Below are 21,389 nucleotides of genomic sequence, written 5' to 3' on the forward strand. Positions count from 1 at the left end.
GCACTTGAGTGGCCAAGCCAATTGTAGGCCACAGCCAGTTACTATCTCCCAATAATATCTGAAAATCATTAAGAGTCCTGAAATGGTCTTTCCTGATTTGAACCTTTTATGACCTAACCTGTTGCAGACTTATTTTAGATAATAGACAATTAATAGAAGGCACTCATTATATTATTTTCAGGGGTGATTTGCAATCTTCAGCAAGGCAAGGTTTTTTTTTGTTGTTGTTCTTTGGTTTTTGGTTTTTTTTTCATCAAACATTTTTTCCATGATATTTAAATCTGAATTAGTAAATAGAATGTCATCTATATAATGACAGATAATGGATTGGGGAAATTGTGAATCATCTATAATGGTTGTTGTACTAAATATTGACACATGTAAGGCTATTTAACATTCCTTATGGCAGGATATTCCAATGATATCTTTTACTGAGCAACTTCTATTGAAGGTAAGTACTGAGAAAGCAAACTTTTCCTTATCACATTCAAGTAGAGGAATTGTGAAAAGGCAGTTTTTTAGGTTAATCTCTATGATAAGCCATTCCTTAGGCAACAAAGAAGGCAATGGGATTCCAGGCTGCAAGGAACTCATTGGATGAATAATCTTTTTAATTGCTCTGAGATCTCTTAAAGACCTCCATTTCCCAGATTTTTTAAAATGACAACTACCTGAGAATTCCAAGGGATAGTAGACTCCTCTATAGGCTGAGCCTCCAGCTGCTCCTGGACTAAGTGTTCTATTGCCTCTTGGTTTTCTTTTGTCATATACCATTGATCAATCCAAATGTGTGGGTCAGTCAATCACCTTAGTGATAGGCTGTTGGTGTCTTATCAGCAGTGGCTCCTTGATGAAGAGCTAAAATGTCAGCCTCTGCTGTATCTTATTTATGGATAGCCTAGATAGTTTCTAAATGTCTTTGATAACATTCCTTAGCTATTTTATCTGCCAAAATGGCTAGGGACCCCTGATGTTGGATCACGCTGGCAGGGGAGCATAAAAGTTTGCCCAATACCTGCAATAAAGGAGTCTGCTTTTGCCACTTGCCTGAATCTCAGAGTCTGTGTCTTTGGTTATATGCCTTACCACCTTCCCAATGGTCTCAGTTGGGATCACAAGCAATAATCATACAAGTGAAATGTGTAGTTTTAAAACTATGTTGTGGGCTGAGTGGTTCTGCTTTGTCCTGCAAAGGACGCCTGCATGGCTCCTGGCTGACCGGACTCGAACTGAGTAGATTCTGGTGGGAATTTGATGACCGCCTGTTCCAAAGTTGGCAGGAACTGTTCGTGGAGACTATCGCAAAAGATGCCTACTGCTGTGCTCAACAAGGAAAGAGGAAAACTCTCCAGAGGAGAGATTTGGATAATGCAATAGAAGCTGTGGATGAATTTGCTTTTCTAGAAGGCACTTTGGATTAATTGTGGAGCTGGATGGTCTGAGCCTTGGCTGCATCTGTCATCTTTCCCCTCTGTAAGCCTCAGCTTTGGAGAGAGTCTGCGCATGTACACAATCTTCTTACTCTTTTTACCCAAGATAGAAGAAGCAGAGATCTCTTGGATAACGTTTTCCACCAAGTCTTCCATTACTTGAGTCTGTCTTCCAATTCAAGCCTGGATGTAGCTGATGCTGTTTGGGGCAGAGATGAAAGGACTGTTCTGCATAGCTGGTTTAATGAGCACAGAAGACTAGAATAAAGGTCTTTGTTCAGCTTCTTTCCTGTGTTTTATATTGCCTTTGCTCTTGCCCTGTGGCTGGGAACCCATGTGATCAGGCACAGACTTTCCTCATCTTTCTACCAACCACTCCAAGTCAGTCTTTTTATTAAATTTGTTCTTTCTCAGCATGTCATTGGAATGTGGATCGATAATATATGGGATACCTCTTCTCCTTAGAAGTCAAATCGATGTGGTCCCAACAGTTTTATTCAAGTATAATTCATGTGTCATATTCAATTCAAACTGTAACATTCGGTGGTTTTTTAAAAAATATTCATAGATATATGTAGTGAGATTTTGAACATTTTCCTGTGAATGGATTCACATGAGTCTTGTGTATGGCAAAATTAAATAATGTTATTTAAAGTTAAAAAAAAAAACTATGTTGTGGTATAGCCTTTTAACTACAGAATTTGGGAAGTTTAATCAGGAAAAAAAAAACAAAAAAACAAAAAAAACAAAGCTACTGCCTTAGGAGAACAACAGACTGTCATCAAGGTGACCTGTGTAAAGACAGCATGTCACAGAAACATTTTGTAAGGGGCTGAAGATGAAACTGTGCCAGGATCTCAAGGTCCTCAAAGAGACCACCAGGGACCACAACTCTGATACATGCCAGGAGAGTGTTAATTGAAGCTCCAGCTTGGGCCACAAACATTCCTGATACAACAGGACAGGAGGTGGTCCCTTGGGTAATGGGATTTATAAAGGATAAAAGAAAGAGGCAAAAAAAAAAAAAGAGGGGATTTTTCAAGCTTTAAGATTATGTGATTGGGTAAGAGGGTAAAGAATATTGGCCTTTAAGCTGATTGGTTTATAGCAGCTGGTCTAACTACGAGGAGGGACCACCCATCCAGAAGGAGCACGATGACCTGGAAATGGTTCAAGTTTCCTGAGCCCATCCCATTATTTTCAGTTGGCCATGGCTGCCATGTATATTTTCCAACTGGCAGGAATATATCATTTCCTTTTCCCCAGAACTCAAGGGTACAGGCAAGTCACTATGAAGATAAAATCTTAAAATCAAGTCTAAATAGCAAAATGGAGTTTGTCTGCTACCTCAGTCCTTTCACACATGGACCAACAGCTTCACAATCTATTCATAGTTATTCCCAGTCCCAACAGATTAGACTTTCATAGCTGAAAAGGCCTGCTCCTTCTTGCCTGTGCACATTGGCTCCTAAACTCATCATGGCATGGCACGGAGACTTCCTCAAAGCTCCCTACAACTTCATCAGAATTCTCCTAGAAAGAACACTGAAGCAACCACACCCTGGTACTCCACATTGTTAGGCCTGCTCATAGTCCCTCATTAACGTGTACCATGAAGCTTGGCCACAGGACAGCAGTAGATCCTCTATTTGGGGGATTCAAGAGATCAAATGACTCAGACAGCTGGGGCATTACTAGCTCTGCAATGCCACCCTAGGGACAGACAGAGCCCTAGTATGGGAAATATTTATTTTAGGAGAATTTTCTTGTCTCCAAGAGAACTCCCTGTTCCTCTTACACAGCACAGGGTACTTTGTGTACATATTCTGTTACACACTCCATGCCCACTGCTGCAATTTATACCTAAGTTGAGAAGTCCTGCAGGGTAACTTCAGACAATGTCAAATGGTAACAACAACTAAATCAAACAGTGGCCATGAATTTGAAAGCACTGTGTATTTAATGCAAGGTAAATGAAAAATAAATGAAATAACATCTGATTGGCTCTCCCTGAAGACCCGCCCCCTTCCCACCCCGCCGCCCGCCCCCTTCGGCGCTCCCACAGCGGCGGGGGCAAGGGGTGGGGGATTGAGCGCGCAGGCACGGTGCTGCCTCTCTCTGCTGGTTTCCCGCCCTTCCTCCTTCCCTCCCCGTCCCCTCTCCCCTCCTCAGGCCCGTGCGTCTTCCTCCTTCAGGCGCCATCCTTACCTGAGCGCTCGCCAGGGCGCGCCTTCCTTGTCCCTCAGGCAGCGGGGCGGGCGCACCCCTGCTCCACGCTCGCGGTTCTCGGCGAGGAGCGTGTACCACCAGAGCACGGGGGAGCCGGCCGCCCTGCGGCCTGCGCCTCGGTGACACCGTGGGGCTGAGGCGACGCCGCACCCGGCAGCCTGAGCGCACAGCCGGCCTTCACCCAGAGCTCGGAGCCGCGAGCGCCGCCTCAACCCATCCGGACCGCGGCCATGGCCGAGACAGAGGAGCGGAGCCTGGACAACTTCTTCGCCAAGAGAGACAAGAAGAAGAAGGAACGGAGCAGTCCGGCGGCCAACGCGGCGAGCGGCATGGACGGGAGCAGTGCGGCGGCGGGCTCCAGGCCGGGCGATGGCTGGAGCTCCGGCTCTGGTGCCAGGTCGGACGACAGCGGGAGCTCGGGCTCTGGTGCTAGGTCCTTAGACAGCGGGAGAACGGGCCCCGCCGGCAAGGCCATAACGAAGGATGAAAATGAGTGGAAAGAATTTGAGCAAAGAGAGGTTGATTACAGCGGATTAAGAGTTCAGGCAATGCGAATAAGTGGAAAGGAAGATGATGATAATGAGAAGAGAGAAGATCCAGGAGATATTTGGGAAGAAGGTGGAGGTGGCAGTGGAGCAGAAAACTCTTCAGGTCCCTGGAATAAAACCGTTCGGGTACAAGCGCCTCCTGCTCCAGTAACAGTTACAGAAACCCCGGGGCCAGCAATGCCCAGTGGTGTATTTAGGCCTCCTGAGGCAAGGCTAACCACAACAAGGAAAACACCACAAGGACCACCGGAAATATACAGTGACACACAGTTCCCATCCCTGCAGTCCACTGCCAAGCATGTAGAGAGCCGGAAGGATAAAGAAATGGAGAAGAGCTTTGAAGTAGTAAGATACAAAAATAGAGATAGGGAGGAGGTTTAAAAAAAAAAAAAGGCCCTTAAACTTCAGCTAGACCACCAGTATGCTGTGCTTGAGACGCAGAAGTACAGCCACACACAGTACAGCTAAGGAATGGTCTTTACTAAGCCTTCCAAGGTAACTAGACCACAGCTAACCACCAAGAACAGCCATTCATTGTTTTGATTTCTGGATCTACAGTGACTGACTGAAGGCCTCAAGTCCAGTGACTGTCCCTGTTGCATTATGGAAGTTCAAGAGTCACAACTGATCTTGATGTGTGTTGTATTTAAGGGTGTTTCATTGTCTTAAGTAGTGAATTAGATTCAACAGTGTTTCCATAGTTGCTCTGCGTATAAAACCAAACCTGCAGCCAGTGGTCATTCAAACATCTTTATGTTCAGATACTGAGCCTTCGCAAGGTTGACTACCTCAGATTTGCTGCCCTTAGTTGTGGATTTCATGTGGATCACATCTATATAAGGTTACAGGTACTAGTGTCTGTGTGAACCTTGAAACCACCTCTACTGAATTCCTGTCAGAAGCCTTCAGAAGTCAGCCATCTGGGTTCTGATCCAGTGTAAAAGATGAAGAGGTAAGTGACCTTAATTAACCTGTTCTGTGCCCCATCCTAAGGCATACTCTGTAGGCTGTGGCTATGTTAGACTCCCTGGAACAAGCCGCTGTCAGAAATGATGTGTTTGGATCATCTGTGTGAGGCTTATGATTTATAATTTAAGTTTTTAGTTGTATGAGGTAACTGTGGATTTAATTCAACTAAACTCATTCCACCAAATGGGGGATAGTCTTATTTCTTTGAATAATTTTTTCATCCAGATAGTGCTTGTTCGGTTCACATTAAGGCCTTGCTTTGGCTTGGAGTAAGTTCTTTAAGGGCATATTGTGTGGAGAAATAGTCTGAAAGAAGCGTTGGAATTGTGAAATGCCCTATGAATTTGCTAATCCTTAGATAGAACCAGATAGCCTTTGATGCATAAAGGACAGTGGATCTGCTGCACTCCAGGTGCTGCTCAAGCCTCCTAATCAGGTCTAATTGAACTGCTGTGGACTGAGTATGGGGTCTGCTCACTGCTTCGGACTGAGTGTTTCGTCTGCTCAGGAGGAGAGGGTTTCACTGACCTGGCTTTTAACAGTTCAAAGCAACAGGAGCAAAACACCCAAGTTGTGCATGAATCTGGCATGGTGTCTGATAAATCCTTGTGTGTGCCCCAAATGTGAAGGTTATGGGCTATTCTGTAGGTTCATTCATTGTTTAGCCAGCTCTTGACATTCACCTTCGGAATATGTTTGGTAATAACTTGGAGACACAGGGGAATAGCCAGTAATGTAGCATTTCTGTTGTTTGTAATTTCAATTTAACTATCTAGTAGTACTTAGCTCTTAGAAGAAATTACTGCTAAATTTCTTTCTACCTAATGAACTAGCCTGTCAGTTACCTACTTTGTCACCACAGATGGTTCAGTACACATACTCTATGTTGGCGTATGACTATGTGATACTATAGTAGTGCCTGGGTTTCTCTCTGTAAATGAATCCCTTTGCCAAACACAGTTCAGACTTGCTCACTAGTGACAGGAGTGGAACAGGAAATGAATGTTTTTCCAGCTTGAGAGCATGTTTAGTGGATTTAGGGCAGCAGTGTGGGAAGCAGGAGGTGGAGGCCAGTGTTTCCTACCAGACTGTAGGCCACTTCTGGGCAATAATGTTGGCATGATCTGAACTAGCCAGGAGGAGGTGGAGTGATTAGAGACTTCAGATTCTTAGTCAAACTGAAGACTTCATTTGGGCATCAGAAGCCTTAACAAATAATCTCACACCTTGCTTGAGCCAGAAATGTCCCTTAAAGTATGCTTTACCCCAGCGTGACACACAAACACACATTCTGTTTGGGGTTATGGTTTAAGATGTGAACAGAAACATGATGAGGTTTGTTTAATGGCATACTGTACTGGAACACTGAAGACCTGCAGCAGATGTAAATTCCAAGTCTTATTTTTTTTTTTTTCGGTTTTTCGAGACAGGGTTTCTCAGTTTAGCCCCGGCTGTCCTGGAACTCACTTTGTAGACCAGGCTGGCCTCGAACTCAGAAATCCCCTTGCCTCTGCCTCCCGAGTGCTAGGATTAAAGGCGTGCGCCACAACACCCAGCTTTTGTTATTTTTTAAGATTGTGAAATTATAAAAATGCAAATGAATCAAGTTTTAATACACTGGGTGGATGAGGCTGCCATTGCACAATTTCTATCTTTGGGTTCTCAGGCATGGTTCCGACAGTGTAAGAACTCTGTAACATTTAACTTTAAATAAACAGTAAACCTATGAAAAAAAGAAATGAAATAAAAAGGAAAGGATATGGCTTCTCCTAAATATGGTGAAGTAGAATGTTTCTTATCATCAAAAGAAAGAGAATAGCCGGACACAGGAACAGTCTACAATGGACAGAACCATGAGCCTCATGAGGAGAGGGAGCAGGAAAGCAAGACCATGAGGCCAGGAGGGTAAATGATCAGTAAAAAAGACCAGGTAGCCAAATGGACGCATTACATGAAGAAGAGCAGCTGGGAGGACATTTGCCCAACCTCTGTGCTAGGGGTCTGGAAAGGACGGCATTGCACTGTAGCAGGTAGGGATAGAGGACTGTTTGGAGAACCTGGAACCAAGGACTGATTTGATTTGTTAAATAGGCACGTTGGCCTTTTGTTCCAGGGTTTAATATTCAACATTAGGGAGGACTGAAGAGATTGAAATGATTTAATTGTAATCTCAAAAGTTATTTTAAAAAAATGAACTAGTTCTTTTATTTCTTCTCTGCTTAAGTTATCAATGGAGGTAGAGGGAGGGAGGGACTTAGGTGGGAGAAGTGAGAGGGAGGGAAAAAGGGGAGCAGGATGAGTTATGGGTGGGAGACAGAGAGCCCAGAGGGCCAGAATTATGAATGGAAATATGGAGCAGTAGAATTTGGAGATTGGAGAGAAACCTCTAGAAAGTCTTATAGACCTGGGGTGTGAGAGGCTTCCTAGATCCTGCCATGTCCCCATATTGATGATAATGGACTGAACCTCTGAACTTGTTAGCCATCCCCATTGAAATGTTCTTTTGTCCTTATAAGAGTTGCCTTGGTTACCTTTCTGTTCACAACAGTAAATCCTATGACAGCAATTCTTAATTATAGAGCTTGATGAAAGGCTGAGCTACAGGAGATGTTGCTCTAAACAGACACATGTATGAAAGTAGCTGATCAAAGGAATGAAATTTCTCATGACTGGGAAACATTAGGGATAGAAACAATCAAGAGGTCAGATCAGAGATGCATAAAGGTAACAAAATTGAAAGATCAATACCAAGACAATATAATTGAAAAATCCCCAAGGTACAACAACTTTGTTTTGGTAGTGAAGAATGAAAAATTACTGGCCTCTTGTGAGAACATGAACTTTCACCTCGGAGCCCACCCCCTCCCATCTGGAAAACATACTTGAGATAAAGGCCTCCTGGAACAACCTCAAAATGAACCGGGTACATTGCCAAATGATAGGACATGACTCCTTAGTTACGTAGATTCCTTGATAGGACATGACTCCTTAGTTACGTAGATTCCTTTGGCAGAACCCCTTGTCCCTTGGCAGAACTCCCTAGTGATGTAAACTTGTACTTTTCCTGCCCAGTTCTCCCCCTTTGAGTTTTACTATATAAGCCTGTGAAAAATTCTGGCTGACTGTCGAGACTCCTCTACCCTGTGCAAAGGTGTATGAGTTTCGACCCCAGAGCTCTGTGTGCTTTCATGTTGCTGCTTTATTTCGACCCCAGAGCTCTGGTCTGTGTGCTTTCATGTTGCTATTCTATTAAATCTTACCTTCTACATTTTATATATGGTCTCAGTGTCTTCTTGGGTACGCGGCTGTCCCGGGACTTAAGTGTCTGAGTAGGGGATCTCCCCTCGGGGGTCTTTCATTTGGTGCATTGGCCGGGAAACAGCGCGACCACCCAGAGGTCCTAGACCCACTTAGAGGTAAGATTCTTTGTTCTGTTTTGGTCTGATGTCTGTGTTCTGATGTCTGTGTTCTGATGTCTGTGTTCTGTTTCTAAGTTTGGTGCGATCGCAGTTTCAGTTTTGCGGACGCTCAGTGAGACTGCGCTCCGAGAGGGAGTGCGGGGTGGATAAGGATAGACGTGTCCAGGTGTCCACCGTCCGTTCGCCCTGGGAGACGTCCCAGGAGGAACAGGGGAGGATCAGGGACGCCTGGTGGACCCCTTTGAAGGCCAAGAGACCATTTGGGGTTGCGAGATCGTGGGTTCGAGTCCCACCTCGTGTTTTGTTGCGAGATCGTGGGTTCGAGTCCCACCTCGCGTCTGGTCACGAGATCGTGGGTTCGAGTCCCACCTCGTGTTTTGTTGCGAGATCGTGGGTTCGAGTCCCACCTCGCGTCTGGTCACGGGATCGTGGGTTCGAGTCCCACCTCGTGTCTGGTCACGGGATCGTGGGTTCGAGTCCCACCTCGTGCAGAGGGTCTCAATTGGCCGGCCTTAGAGAGGCCATCTGATTCTTCTGGTTTCTTTTTTTTGTCTTAGTCTCGTGTCCGCTCTTGTTGTGACAGTAAGCTTCTCTGGAAATCGCATGTAAGATGCCCTGTATTGGTCTTGCTTGTGTTTGTCATTTCTGTGGTACTGTGATTCTATAGTGGTTGCCTGAAAAACGGTTTCTGTGTGTGTCTTTTGTGTCTCTTTGTGTTCGGACTTGGACTGATGACTGACGACTGTTTTTAAGTTATGCCTTCTGAAATAAGCCTAAGAATCCTGTCAGATCCCTATGCTGACCACTTCCTTTCAGATCCTCAGCTGCCCTGCCTCCCACTCCAACTCCAGAGAGCAGCCAGCGGGTCACAGTGCTCCCGCCCATGGACCTGGAGCCTAGGGAAAAATGAGCTCGGAAATCCGGAGCAAATGAGGAGTGGTCCCTGAGAAGTCAGTGGCCTGGATGTTGTGGCTGCTGAAATAAAAAGAAGAGGAGGCTGTTCGAGTAGCCGGCCAAGAGCGCTGCAGGTTCCCAGGCAGCTTCTCATTCCCCTGTCCCTCCCATCCCGTCTCTTGTTAACAAAAAAACTGCTTTCACTTTAAGATAAGTGCTGGTTGCAGCCAGCTGTGAGAGCTGCACTCCCGTCTCTGCTCTAAAGTTCCCTCATCTCAGAAGGTGGCACCACCCTGAGCTGCTGGCAGTGAGTCTGTTCCAAGTTCCAGTGAGGGAGGCATCCGCCCACTTGGGGCTTCTGTCCAAGGTAAGGAGCACCTGTGAGTCTAACTGCCAGGCTCTGATGGGGGTCTAGTCTCTGTGGGACTAGAAAGTGTCCCAACAATCTGACCAAGGTAACAGGAAGTTAAGACAAAGACAGAGACCAAAGTCAGAATCAGAGCTGTGCTGTGAAAAAGAAAGATAAGAAAAATAAAATGCTGGTCACAAAAGTCAGGGAAATTAGAAAACTTAGATAGTACCTGGCAACAAACGAAAGCTTTTGGCTAAAGATCAATGTGTTTAAGAGATAACAAAAGGGGTGCTAATACAGAAGCTGAGTCCTTAGAAGAGTCCGGTGGCCTACCTGTTGAAGCAGCTAGAAAAAGAGACTGTGTTTCATACTCCTCCACCGACCAGTGCAAAACAAGCTAAAAAGTTCCTGGGCACTGCGGGCTTTTGCAGATTGTGAATTCCAGGTTTGCTGAGTTAAAGAGATAAACAGTCCTTCGTATAGAGAAATAAAGAGAACAATCTTACATGGCCTTGGATGCTCTTGAGACTGCCCTGATGTTATCCCCAGCTATGGGACTCCTAGATGTGACTGAGAACAAAGGTATTGCCAAAAAAGTTCTTACTCAGAGATTAGAACCCTAGAAAAGACCTGTGGCATACTTGCAAAAAATTAGACCTGGTGGCTGTAGGATGGCCTGCTTGTCTGCACATAGTGGCTTCTGGTCAAGGACGCAGATAAATTGACTCTGAGACAAAACTTGGCACATGTCCTAGAAAGTGTGGTTCAGCCCCCATGACCGATGGCTGACTAACGCTCTTGAAAGCATTATCCAACTGTTCCCCTGACGGATAGACACATTGTCAGAGCTTTTTGTTGACTGAACGAGTGACCTTCGCTCCCCCTGCTATCCTCAATCTCACTACTGCCTGAGACTTCACCTACTCATCATTGTGCTGACATTCTGGCAGAAGGAACTCATACTCGAAATGATCTGAAGGATCAGATCAGCCTTGGCCTGAGAGTTTGAGCTGGTACACGGATGGCAGTAGCCTCGAAGTTAAAAGTAAGCGGAAGGCGGGGACAGCAGTGCAGTGATGGACAGAAAGCAAGTGATCTAGGCCAGCAGCCTCCCTAAAGGAACTTCAGCCCAAAAAGCCAAACTTGTGGCTTTAATACAAGCTCTATAAATGGTAAAAGAAAAGTCTACACGGACAGCAGGTATGCTCTTGCCACTGTACAGAGCAATATATAGACAAAGAGAGCTGTTGACATCTGCAGAGAAAGACCTAAGATGCTGTGGCTAAAAGAAATCAGATGGCAAATCTAACCGCCCAGGCATCCTAAAGAGCAATGATCCTGACAGTCTGAAGACTATCAAGTTATAGACAAATTAAGATTGGTAAAAAAAACCCTGTATGACATAGTAGAAACTGAAGAAAGAAAACTAGTCCTCTCATGAGAAGACAGACCTGACATCTATTGAAAAATAGACTTTACTGAAAAAAATATGTGTATGAATACCTTCTGGTTTTTGTGAACATTCTCAAAATGGATAAAAGCTTTTTCTTATAAAACTGAGACTGCTCAGATAGTCATCAAGAAGATTATTAAAAATTTTCCAAGGTTCGGAGTGCCAAAAGCAATAGTGTCAGATAATGGTCCTGTCTTTGTTGCCCAGGTAAGCCAGGGTGTGGCCAAGTATTTAGAGGTCAAATAAAAATTGTATTATGTGTACAGACCTCAGAACTCAGGACAGATAGAAATAATAAATAAAACTCTAAACAGACCTTGACAAAATTAATCCTAGAGACTGGCACAGACTTACTTGGTGCTCCTTCCCCTTGCCCTATTTAGAACTGAGAATACTCCCTCTTGATTCGGTTTTACTCTTTTTGAGATCCTTTATGGGGCTCCTATGCCCATCACTGTCTTAAATAATGTGTTTAAACCTATGTTGTTATAATAATGATCTGTATACTAAGTTAAAAGGCTTACAGGTGGTGCAGAAAGAAGTCTGGTCACAACTGGCTACAGTGAACAAGCTGGGTACCCCAAGGACATCTTACCAGTTCCAGCCAGAGATCTGATCTGCGTACACCTGCGTCATGCTGAGACCCTCAAGCCTCACTAGAAGGATCCCTGCCTAGTTCTGTTTACTAATCCGCCTTATTCTGTTTTTGTTCCCATGTTAAAGATAGAGTAAATGCAGTATTCTCCACATAGAGATATAGACTTCTAAAATTCTAAGATTAGAATTACTTACAAGAAGAAGTGGGGAATGAAGAATGAAAAATTACTGGCCTCTTGTGAGAACATGAACTTTCACCTCGGAGCCCACCCCCTCCCATCTGGAAAACATACTTGAGATAAAGGCCTCCTGGAACAACCTCAAAATGAACCGGGTACATTGCCAAATGATAGGACATGACTCCTTAGTTACGTAGATTCCTTGATAGGACATGACTCCTTAGTTACGTAGATTCCTTTGGCAGAACCCCTTGTCCCTTGGCAGAACTCCCTAGTGATGTAAACTTGTACTTTTCCTGCCCAGTTCTCCCCCTTTGAGTTTTACTATATAAGCCTGTGAAAAATTCTGGCTGACTGTCGAGACTCCTCTACCCTGTGCAAAGGTGTATGAGTTTCGACCCCAGAGCTCTGTGTGCTTTCATGTTGCTGCTTTATTTCGACCCCAGAGCTCTGGTCTGTGTGCTTTCATGTTGCTATTCTATTAAATCTTACCTTCTACATTTTATATATGGTCTCAGTGTCTTCTTGGGTACGCGGCTGTCCCGGGACTTAAGTGTCTGAGTAGGGGATCTCCCCTCGGGGGTCTTTCAGTAGGACCTTTTCCCTCAAGAATTTGAGAAGTTGCTGTTTCATGCAAAACTTGCCATCATTTATCTGCCTTCATCTGCTGCCATTCTAACAGGGCAGCGCGTCTTCTGCCTTAACTTGAACTTGACAAACGCCGAACTCTCTAAATGAAGCCGACTGAAGGAGCAAACACGCAGACTTTTTAATTTTGAGGTGATATTTCCTCTCAGAAGTCCAACGTCACTTAATGTCACGCCCGTTGAGCGAAGGCGGCAGGACGACGAAGGCCAACCCAGGCCTTTGCTCCTTGCCTAATAGTCGCGAGAGGGAGCCCTAGCCCGGCGGGAGACAGCGAGCCCAGCCATTAAGGGAGCACTGAAGACCCAGCTCGCTTTACTGGGAAGAGAGGAGGCACAAAGCACCGCTGACACGCTTCCTCGAGGCCCCGCCCACTCCGCTCCACAGCCCGCTAGAGGCCTGGAGGAGGCGGGGCCAAGGAGGAGCATGCGCACGCGCCCTCGCGAGCCGGCCTCCTAATGGGGAACGAGCGATCTCGCGAGGGTTGAGAGCGGGTGGCGTAGGTATCTGTCCTGGTTGGCTGGAGAAGAGAATCCAGTCCGGGAGAGGAGAAGGCGCCGGGAGGCCTCTGAGAACCTTCCGTTTTCCTTTCCCTTTCCCTCGGCCCTCCGCCTCCTCAGAGTCAGCCCGCCTTCCCTGACCTCCGTGACCCCACTGGCCCCGCCCACTCGCGTCGACGTGATTCCCGCCGTGAGGTAAACGCCAGTGGAGCAGAGTCCCGCGGAAGAGGACAGCGAGGCGAGCGGCTCGGCTGGGCCGGCTCGGGTCGGTGGCGGAGCCCTCGAGCGTGAGAGCTTCCGGGCGCGTCTCGCTCCTCCGGCGGCCGGGACGCCAGTGTCGCGCTCGCCCAAGCGGCTTCCCTCGGCGCCGCGCCTGCCTGTGGCCGCGGCGGGTGACACAGCCAGAACATGTCGTCTGCGGTGGAGCCTCCGCCGCCCCCGCCTCCCGAGAGCGCGCCTTCCAAGCCCTCGGCAGTGGGCGCCGGCTGGAGCAGCAGCGGCAACAAAGGCGGCCCCGAGGGCTGCGCGGCGTCCGCGGCTCCGTGTGCTGCGGGTTCAGGCCCCGGCCCCGCGGACACGGAGATGGAGGAAGTATTTGATGATGGATCACTTGGAAGGCAAAAAGAGATCCAAGAACCAGATCCTACATATGAAGAAAAAATGCAAACTGACCGAGCAAATAGATTTGAGTATTTATTAAAGCCGACAGAGCTGTTCGCACATTTCATTCAGTCTGCTGCTCAGAAGACTCCAACCTCACCCTTGAAGATGAAACCAGGGCGCCCACGGGTAAAAAAGGATGAAAAACAGAATTTGCTTTAAGTTGGAGATTACCGACACTGTAGAACAGAGCAAGAGGAGGATGAAGAGCTATTAACAGAGAGTTCCAAAGCAACTAATGTTTGTACTCGATTTGAAGATTCTCCATCATATGTAAAATGGGGTAAACTGAGAGATTATCAGGTGGGAGGATTGAATTGGCTCATCTCTCTGTATGAGAATGGCATCAATGGGATCCTTGCAGATGAAATGGGTTTGGGAAAGACACTTCTAACAATTTCTCTTCTTGGATACATGAAACACTATATAAATATTCCTGGTCCTCATATAATTTTGCTTCCCAAGTCTACATTGCACAACTGAATGAGTGAATTCAAGAGATGGATACCAACACTTAGGTCTGTTTGCTTGATAGGGGATAAAGAGCAAAGAGCTGCATTTGTCAGGGATGTTTTATTACCAGGAGAGTGGGATGTGTGTGTCACATCTTATGAAATGCTTATTAAAGAGAAGTCTGTGTTCAAGAAATTCAACTGGAGATACTTAATTATAGATGAAGCTCACAGGATAAAAAATGAAAAAATCTAAGTTGTCAGAAATAGTGAGAGAATTCAAGACTACAAATCGGCTGTTGTTAACAGGGATGCCTCTTCAGAACAACCTACATGAGCTCTGGTCACTTCTAAACTTTTTGTTAACAGATGTGTTTAATTCAGCTGATGACTTTGATTCCTGGTTTGATACAAATAATTGCCTTGGGGATCAAAAGCTAGTTGAGAGGCTTCATATGGTTTTGTGTCCATTCCTCCTTCGTCAAATTAAAGCTGATGTTGAAAAGAGTTTGCTTCCAAAAAAAGAAGTAAAAATCTATGTGGGTCTTAGCAAAATGCAAAGAGAATGGTATACTCGGATATTAATAAAAGATATAGACATATTAAACTCAACAGGGAAGATGGACAAAATGAGGCTATTGAACATTTTGATGCAGTTGAGGAAATGCTGCAATCATCCGTATCTCTTCGATGGAGCTGAACCTGGTCCACCGTACACAACAGATATGCATCTAGTTACCAACAGTGGCAAGATGGTGGTGTTAGACAAGCTACTCCCTAAACTGTAAGAACAAAGTTCAAGAGTACTAATCTTTAGTCAGATGACAAGAGTATTAGACATTTTGGAAGATTATTGCATGTGGAGAAATTATGAGTACTGCAGGTTGGATGGACAGACACCCCATGATGAGAGACAAGACTCCATCAATGCATACAATGAACCAAATACCACAAAGTTTGTATTTGTGCTAAGCACACGTGCTGGTGGTCTGGGCATCAATCTTGTAACTGCTGATGTAGTAATTTTATATGATTCAGATTGGAATCCTCAAGTTGATCTTCAGGCTATGGACCATGCCCATAGAATTGGACAAAGGAAGACTGTCCGAGTGTTTCGCTTTATAACTGATAACACTGTGGAAGAAAGAATAGTGGAATGTGCTGAGATGAAACTTAGACTGGATTCGATAATAATTCAACAAGGGAGGCTTGTAGATCAGAACCTGAACAAAATTGGGAAAGATGAAATGCTTCAAATGATTCGACGTGGTGCCACACATGTGTTTGCTTTAAAAGAAAGTGAAATCACTGATGAGGGGGCTGGCGAGATGGCTCAGTGGTTAAGAGCGCCGACCGCTCTTTCGAAGGTACCAAGTTCAAATCCCAGAAACCACATGGTGGCTCACAACCATCCGTAACGAAATCTGATGCCTTCTTCTGGAGTATCTGAGGACAGCTACAGTGTACTTACATATAATAAATAAATAAATCTAAAAAAAAAAAATCACTGATGAGGATATTGATGGTATTTTAGAAAGAGGTGGAAAGAAGACTGCAGAAATGAATGAAAAGCTCTCCAAGATGGGTGAAAGTTCACTTAGAAACTTTATGATGGATACAGAGTCCAGTGTTTATAACTTTGAAGGAGAAGACTATAGAGAAAAACAAAAGATTGCATTCACAGAGTGGATTGAACCAACAAAGAGAGAAAGAAAAGCCAACTATGCTGTTGATGCATATTTCAGGGAAGCTCTCCGTGTTAGTGAGCCTAAAGCACCCAAGGCACCTCGACCTCCAAAACAACCAAATGTTCAGGATTTCCAGTTTTTTCCTCCGGGTTTATGTGAATTACTGGAAAAAGAAATTCTGTATTACAGGAAAACTATTGGTTATAAGGTACCTCGGAGTCCTGATCTACCTAATGCAGCACAGGCATAGAAAGAACAGCTAAAAATTGATGAAGCAGAGCCCCTCAATGACGAGGTGTTAGAGGAAAAAGAGAAGCTTCTGACACAGGGGTTTACAAATTGGAATAAGAGAGATTTTAACCAGTTTATCAAGGCTAATGAGAAGTGGGGTTGTGATGATATTGAAAATATAGCCAGAGAAGTAGAAGGAAAAACTCCAGAAGTCATTGAATACTCAGCTGTGTTCTGGGAAAGATGCAATGAGCTTCAGGACATAGAGAAGATTATGGCTCAGATTGAAAGGGGAGAGGCAAGAATTCAAAGAAGAATAAGTATCAAGAGAGCACTAGATACAAAGATTGGACAGTACAAAGCACCCTTTCATGAGCTAAGAATATCATATGGTACTAACAAAGGAAAAAACTATACTGAAGAAGAGGATCGTTTTCTCATTTGTATGCTGCACAAGCTTGGCTTCGACAAGGAAAATGTGTATGATGAATTACGACAATGCATCCGAAACTCCCCTCAGTTTAGATTTGATTGGTTTCTCAAGTCCAGAACTGCGATGGAACTCCAGAGGAGGTGTAATACCTTAATTACTTTGATTGAAAGAGAAAATATGGAACTAGAAGAAAAGGAGAAGGCAGAGAAAAAGAAAAGAGTACCAAAACCTTCCACACAGAAATGTAAGATGGACGGTGCCCTTGATGGCCGTGGAAGAAAAAAAGAAGCTGAAACTATGAATGCATTTTTGTCTTATAATCACTATCTAGTAGTTCTTTAATTTACAGGTCTTCATAAGATGTGCTGGACAGTGCTCAACTGTTATGTCATTCAGACATCAGGTCCATCTGCTTACCGAGATAGAAACATAGTATGTAGTTTCACTTTTTTTAAATGCAACAGCTGTGCTGAAATTTTTTTATCATTAACAATTGAAGTAATAAAACAGGCTTCATTTATTAAAAAAAAAAGAATTTGAGAAGTTTAATCATGAGAAAAAGCAATGTCATTGTAACAGGGGGCACAGACTGGGATCAAGGTGACCTGAGCCACCGCAGCTTATCTCAGAAACATTATTGTAAATATTTCTTTTTGTAAAAAGACTGCAGATATAGCTGATGGAAATAATATACGTTGTTAGAGTGAAATCACTCCATACACAAGCAGAAGATGAATTAAGAAAAGTTGCTTTAGTGACTGTGTGCATTCATGACAGGCTAATTATCAGACTAATCAGCCTAGCATAAATCTGAATTCAAAATATGCTGTCAGTCTTAAGTTTCTTTTAGGTTGAGTTCCCAGATTATGCTTTGAACCAGTTAAATATGGACTGGATACTGCATATCTAGGCTCTTAGGTAGATGGAAGGTTTACATAGTACAGATATTGTAAGACTCATTTCTTACATAGCCATTTTCCTAAAAAAAAAAAAACCCCACAAAGATAGCAGTATATAGTTTTCGTTTGTACCTAAGATTTATTATTCAAATTGTTTTGTTTTCCTCCATGTTGGGACGACCATATGTTTGTAAAAAAAAAGACTATATTTTGATGTAATTCCTAACCATTTTTGAACATCTGTTAGAAGACTCATAGTGAAATGTCTATAGGGTGCAAATCGAACAACCTGACCTTGATCACTATATAAAAAATGTCCATATTTCCTCCCTTGAATATTTTGTTCCCCAATCTAGGTAGGACTAAAGCATCCACACTTTGATCTTCCTTATTCTTGAGCTTCATGTGTACTGTAAATTATATCTTAGTTACTCTGAGCTGTGGAGCAGAGAATGAAAGAAAAGCCATCCACACACTGACCCACCTGGGAATCCATCCCATATACAGACATCAAACCCAGATACTAATGTGGATGCCAAGAAGTGCTTGCTGAGAGGAGCCTGATATATCTCTCTCCTGAGAGGCTCTGCCAAAGCCTGACAAATACAGAGGTGGATGCTTGAAGCCACCCATTGGACTGAGCTTGGGTTCCTGATGAAGAAGCTAGAGACAAGACTCAAGGAGCTGAAGGGGTTTACAACCCATAGGAAGAACAACAGTATCAACCAACCAGACCCTCCAGAGCCTACAGGGACTAAACCACCATCCAAAGAGTACACATGGAAGGATCCAAGGCTCCATCTGCCTACGTAGCAGAGGATGGCCTTATCAGGCATCAATGAGAGGAGAGGCCCTTGGTCCTGTGAAGGCTCCATACCCCAGTGTAGGGGAATGTCAGGGTGGGGAGGCAGGTGTGGGTGTGTGTGGGAGCACCTGTACAGAAGCACAGGGAGGGAGGATGGGATAGGGGGCTTCCAGAGGTGAAAACCTGGAAAGGGGATTACATGAAATATAAATAAATAAAATATCAGCATCAACCAACTTTAGCCACTGTGAAAATTCTCTGGCAATCATTTACGGTTCTGAGAATGAAACAACTATTTAGACTTAAGTATGAGCTAATACACTTGAAAAATATATTTGAAGCATAAAAAAATATCCAAAGTAGATTCCACAAAGTTGTGTTCCAATTTGCACATATCTCTCCTGGCCTAAATCCTTGTAAAAATACACACATACACCATACACACACACACACACACACACACACACACACACACACACACACACACACACTTACTCATGAATGCATTCATTCCTGTTAAGGTTTCTTAAAGCCTAGCTACAGAATTTCTCTTCAGCATGAATTTGTTCATGTAACAGATACCAAGCAACAAGGCTTCAAGTCAGAAAAGTCAATCCTTCCTCAAGAGTGGCATCATATTTTTTGAATAGATTGTTGACCCTTATCAGACTCCTTTCTTCAGAATCAATAATCTTGTGTGACTGGATATAAGTGTGTTACATAAGAATATTAGCAAATCCGTTATAGACATATATTCCCCTCAGTATGCATTTTTTCAGATGCTCAAAACTACAGTAATATGCAAAATATCTAAGAGGTTCATTATGCACTAAAGTTTGTACTCTTGTGTAAAGGTATCAGGAGGTACAATTCAGGTACAGGTTCAGCTCTTTATTGGACAAGTTAACAAAAGCAGTGTAGTAAAAAAAGACCAAAGCCCCTGTCATCTTCGGACTCCTCGGACTCTTCCTTCTTTGCTTCCACTTTCTTCTTCTCAGCTGGGGCGGCAGCAGTGGATGGAGCAGGACCACCAGAAGGTGCAGCTCCAGCAGCTGGAGTGGGCCCAGCAGCCCCAACATTGCAGATTAGGCTACCAGTGTTGACATTGGCCAGAGCCTTTGCAAACGAGCCAGGCCAGAAAGGTTCAATGCTGACACCAGCTGCTTTAATGAGGGCATTGATCTTAACTTCCGTGACCATCACCTCATTGTTCTGCAGGATGAGGGCAGAGTACATGCAGGCGAGCTCGGAGCCGGACACCATGTTATGGACTGCTGGCTCGGTGCTAGTCATTGGATGAAGTGAGGGCCTCACCCCAGTGTGGCATTAGCAAGCTGAACACATTAACAGGGTTTGTCTGTAGAAATCCCAATGGCTATCTTAGGAAGCTGACAGTGACCTATGGGGACCTGTGCTGTCCCATGCCCATGTATGCTTCACCCGTGCAGTGCCTTCCTGGCTGTGTTAAATCACCAGTGCTGTGGACTGGACTTAGCCCCTCAACTCTCAGGGGCCCCTTAAGTGTCGGCAGACTCAGGGTCCTGGTACACAGGCGTGAAGGAGTCAGCGGGGTGACAAACAGATGCAAACATAAAAGAGTGTTGATCTGAATATAATTTCTCAAAGGAAGCATCAGACTTATGATACAGAAGAAAATAAGGAAGTTAGGTGACACATCACCCAAGGTACGTTGAGGTTACCCGATGCTTAATGACTCTTTACACAAAACAGAAGAATGCATACATAAAGACTGACAGGAACTAAGTAATATAACAACTGAGACAAAGTCATCTCTATCTAAGGTCAGCTATATTCCTAAAAGCCAGATGTGAGGTCATTATGTTCCCAGGGCAAGTCCTTTCTTGCCCAAGCCATAGTTCTAATTTTGATTTATTGTTTAGCCCACCACCAGCCAGCTCTTAGTAAATACCTAACTATGCTATGCTTCTGGGCTAGTGAAAGTATGTGCTAGGGAGTTCTGCTCTAGGTAACCTTCTCATGAATAATGTAATACTCTAGCTCCTCCTTAAACCACATCCCTACCTACTTCCTAAACCATTGTAAATTCTTGTATATGTAAGTGACTGGGCTATTATTCTAAGTGATTTTGTTGGGGACTTTCTTCTATTAAGTAATGTAGTCTGCCATATATAACTATAATAAGAATTCTAATCTTACGTTGCTAAGCTTGCCCTGAGATTTCTAACTCTATGTAGTAGATGATAATGCCTGCTTTCTTTCACTATCTCTTTTTCAATACTGGAGGCAATCTGTCTTAATCGGTAACATTCTTATGATATCCCAAGTGCAAGGCCGGTTCAAGGGCTGGCTAGGACATTGGTGAAGGCCAGGAAGCAAAGTTCAACCTAATTTAGGTATTTGACAAATCATTCCTTGGAGGCACTGATAATAAAACAATACTGAAAGAAAGCACACAGACCCACTCATATATTAACCAAGTTTATAGGAACATCATGGTATGGGATGCCAAGGCTCCAGGAGACTAAGTTTCCATGAAAGTTTTTGACTCAGGACTTTTCCCAAGCTTTTGGGCTTGCTTCACAGATTTCACTGGAGTGGCTATGACGCACCAGCACCTGGATTTGTAAGGTTCTGTAAAGAAAGGCTTTCGACGTTCACTCTTCTGCCTCACCAGTCTTGATTTCTGAACTTATAAATTTGACCATAAGCTACTTGTGAAGTAAAAGATGTTTAATGGAACAGAAGAATGAGGGCTGGTGATGACTTAAAAGTTAATAGCAGGGGTGGGTGTGGGGGGTGGGTGTGCAAGGGACATAGCTCAGCGGTTAAGAGTGCTGACTGCTCTTCCAAAAATCCTGAGTTCAATCCCAGCAACCACATGGTGGCTCACCACCATCTGTAATGGGATCCAATGCCCTCTTCAGGTGTGTCTGAAGAGAGCTACAGTGTACTCATATACATAAATACAAAATAAAAAAAAGTTAAGAGCACTGGCCTGCTCTTGCAGAAGACTCAAAATTGATT

At 44.2% G+C, this 21,389-nt stretch overlaps 1 protein-coding gene and 3 pseudogenes across 1 annotated transcript in view; 3 read left to right on the top strand and 1 right to left on the bottom strand.

Annotated features, from left to right (window-relative positions):
- The window catches only part of Zfp993 (zinc finger protein 993), a 478,623-nt gene that overhangs the window by 416,004 nt on the left and 41,230 nt on the right, over positions 1-21,389 (top strand). The window lies entirely within an intron of this gene.
- Gm20760 lies at positions 3,541-4,708 on the top strand (annotated as a pseudogene).
- Positions 13,424-17,177, top strand: Gm13140 (predicted gene 13140; annotated as a pseudogene).
- On the bottom strand, positions 19,287-19,646 carry Gm13149 (annotated as a pseudogene).

The sequence above is a fragment of the Mus musculus genome, chromosome 4, assembly GCF_000001635.26.
Source record: "Mus musculus strain C57BL/6J chromosome 4, GRCm38.p6 C57BL/6J".
NCBI lineage: Eukaryota > Metazoa > Chordata > Mammalia > Rodentia > Muridae > Mus > Mus musculus.